Source organism: Phoxinus phoxinus, assembly GCF_949152265.1.
Source record: "Phoxinus phoxinus genome assembly, chromosome: 6".
NCBI lineage: Eukaryota > Metazoa > Chordata > Actinopteri > Cypriniformes > Leuciscidae > Phoxinus > Phoxinus phoxinus.
In genome coordinates this window covers 44,603,557-44,606,056 of record NC_136881.1, presented here as the reverse complement: position 1 = coordinate 44,606,056, position 2,500 = coordinate 44,603,557, and the positions used below count along the sequence as shown (strand labels likewise).

Genomic DNA, 2,500 nt, shown 5'->3' with positions numbered 1-2,500 from the left:
AGCGTGTGTGCTTGTGTGTGAAGCGTGTGTGAAGCGTGTGTGAAGCGTGTGTGAAGCGTGTGTGAAGCGTGTGTGAGCCGTGTGTGAAGCGTGTGTGAAGCGTGTGTGAGCCGTGTGTGAAGCGTGTGTGAAGCGTGTGTGAGCCGTGTGTGAAGCGTGTGTGAAGCGTGTGTGAGCCGTGTGTGAGCCGTGTGTGAAGCGTGTGAGAAGCGTGTGTGAAGAGTGTGAGAAGCGTGTGTGAGCCGTGTGTGAAGTGTGTGTGAAGTGTGTGTGAAGTGTGTGTGAAGCGTGTGTGAGCCGTGTGTGAAGCGTGTGTGAGCCGTGTGTGAAGCGTGTGTGAGCCAAATGTGTGAGCCGTGTGTGAAGCGTGTGTGAAGCGTGTGTGAAGCGTGTGTGAAGCGTGTGTGAAGCGTGTGTGAAGCGTGTGTGAAGCGTGTGTGAAGCGTGTGTGAGCCGTGTGTGAAGCGTGTGTGAAGCGTGTGTGAGCCGTGTGTGAGCCGTGTGTGAGCCGTGTGTGAAGCGTGTGTGAAGCGTGTGTGAGCCGTGTGTGAAGCGTGTGTGAAGCGTGTGTGAGCCGTGTGTGAGCCGTGTGTGAAGCGTGTGTGAAGCGTGTGTGAGCCGTGTGTGAGCCGTGTGTGAGCCGTGTGTGAGCCGTGTGTGAAGCGTGTGTGAAGCGTGTGTGAGCCGTGTGTGAAGCGTGTGTGAAGCGTGTGTGAAGCGTGTGAGAAGCGTGTGTGAAGAGTGTGAGAAGCGTGTGTGAGCCGTGTGTGAAGCGTGTGTGAAGCGTGTGTGAGCCGTGTGTGAAGTGTGTGTGAAGTGTGTGTGAAGTGTGTGTGAAGTGTGTGTGAAGCGTGTGTGAGCCGTGTGTGAAGCGTGTGTGAAGCGTGTGTGAAGCGTGTGTGAAGCGTGTGTGAAGCGTGTGTGAGCCGTGTGTGAGCCGTGTGTGAAGCGTGTGTGAAGCGTGTGTGAAGCGTGTGTGAAGCGTGTGTGAAGTGTGTGTGAAGCGTGTGTGAGCCGTGTGTGAAGCGTGTGTGAAGCGTGTGTGAAGCGTGTGTGAGCCGTGTGTGAGCCGTGTGTGAAGTGTGTGTGAAGCGTGTGTGAGCCGTGTGTGAAGCGTGTGTGAAGCGTGTGTGAAGCGTGTGTGAGCCGTGTGTGAGCCGTGTGTGAAGCGTGTGTGAAGCGTGTGTGAAGCGTGTGTGAACCGTGTGTGAAGCGTGTGTGAGCCGTGTGAAGCGTGTGTGAAGCGTGTGAGCCGTGTGTGAAGCGTGTGTGAGCCGTGTGTGAGCCGTGTGTGAAGCGTGTGTGAGCCAAATGTGTGAGCCGTGTGTGAAGCGTGTGTGAAGCGTGTGTGAAGCGTGTGTGAAGCGTGTTTGAAGCGTGTGTGAAGCGTGTGTGAAGCGTGTGTGAGCCGTGTGTGAGCCGTGTGTGAGCCGTGTGTGAAGCGTGTGTGAAGCGTGTGTGAAGCGTGTGTGAAGCGTGTGTGAAGCGTGTGTGAAGCGTGTGTGAGCCGTGTGTGACGCTGATGGTGTTCAGGTGTATCCCGGCGGTGTGTAGCGTGTGTGTCGCTAGAGAGCGTGTGTGAAGTGTGTGTGTCGCTAGAGAGTGTGTGTGAAGTGTGTGTGTCGCTAGAGAGTGTGTGTGAAGTGTGTGTGTCGCTAGAGAGTGTGTGTGAAGTGTGTGTGTCGCTAGAGAGCGTGTGTGAAGTGTGTGTGTCGCTAGAGAGCGTGTGTGAAGTGTGTGTGTCGCTAGAGAGCGTGTGTGAAGTGTGTGTGTCGCTAGAGAGCGTGTGTGAAGTGTGTGTGTCGCTAGAGAGCGTGTGTGAAGTGTGTGTGTCGCTAGAGAGCGTGTGTGAAGTGTGTGTGTCGCTAGAGAGCGTGTGTGAAGTGTGTGTGTCGCTAGAGAGCGTGTGTGAAGTGTGTGTGTCGCTAGAGAGCGTGTGTGAAGTGTGTGTGTCGCTAGACAGTGTGTGTGACGCTGATGGTGTTCAGGTGTATCCCGGCGGTGTGTAGCGTGTGTGTCGCTAGAGAGCGTGTGTGAAGTGTGTGTGTCGCTAGAGTGTGTGTGAAGTGTGTGTGTCGCTAGAGAGTGTGTGTGAAGTGTGTGTGTCGCTAGAGAGTGTGTGTGAAGTGTGTGTGTCGCTAGAGAGCGTGTGTGAAGTGTGTGTGTCGCTAGAGAGCGTGTGTGAAGTGTGTGTGTCGCTAGAGAGCGTGTGTGAAGTGTGTGTGTCGCTAGAGAGCGTGTGTGAAGTGTGTGTGTCGCTAGAGAGCGTGTGTGAAGTGTGTGTGTCGCTAGAGAGCGTGTGTGAAGTGTGTGTGTCGCTAGAGAGCGTGTGTGAAGTGTGTGTGTCGCTAGAGAGTGTGTGTGAAGTGTGTGTGTCGCTAGAGAGCGTGTGTGAAGTGTGTGTGTCGCTAGAGAGCGTGTGTGAAGTGTGTGTGTCGCTAGAGAGCGTGTGTGAAGTGTGTGTGTCGCTAGAGAGCGTGTGTGAAGTGTGTGTGTCGCT

General features: G+C 55.1%; 1 protein-coding gene across 1 annotated transcript in view; it reads left to right on the top strand.

Annotated features, from left to right (window-relative positions):
• The window catches only part of LOC307000674 (mesothelin-like protein), a 13,440-nt gene that overhangs the window by 6,330 nt on the left and 4,610 nt on the right, over positions 1-2,500 (top strand). The gene's annotated exons all lie outside the window — the stretch shown is intronic.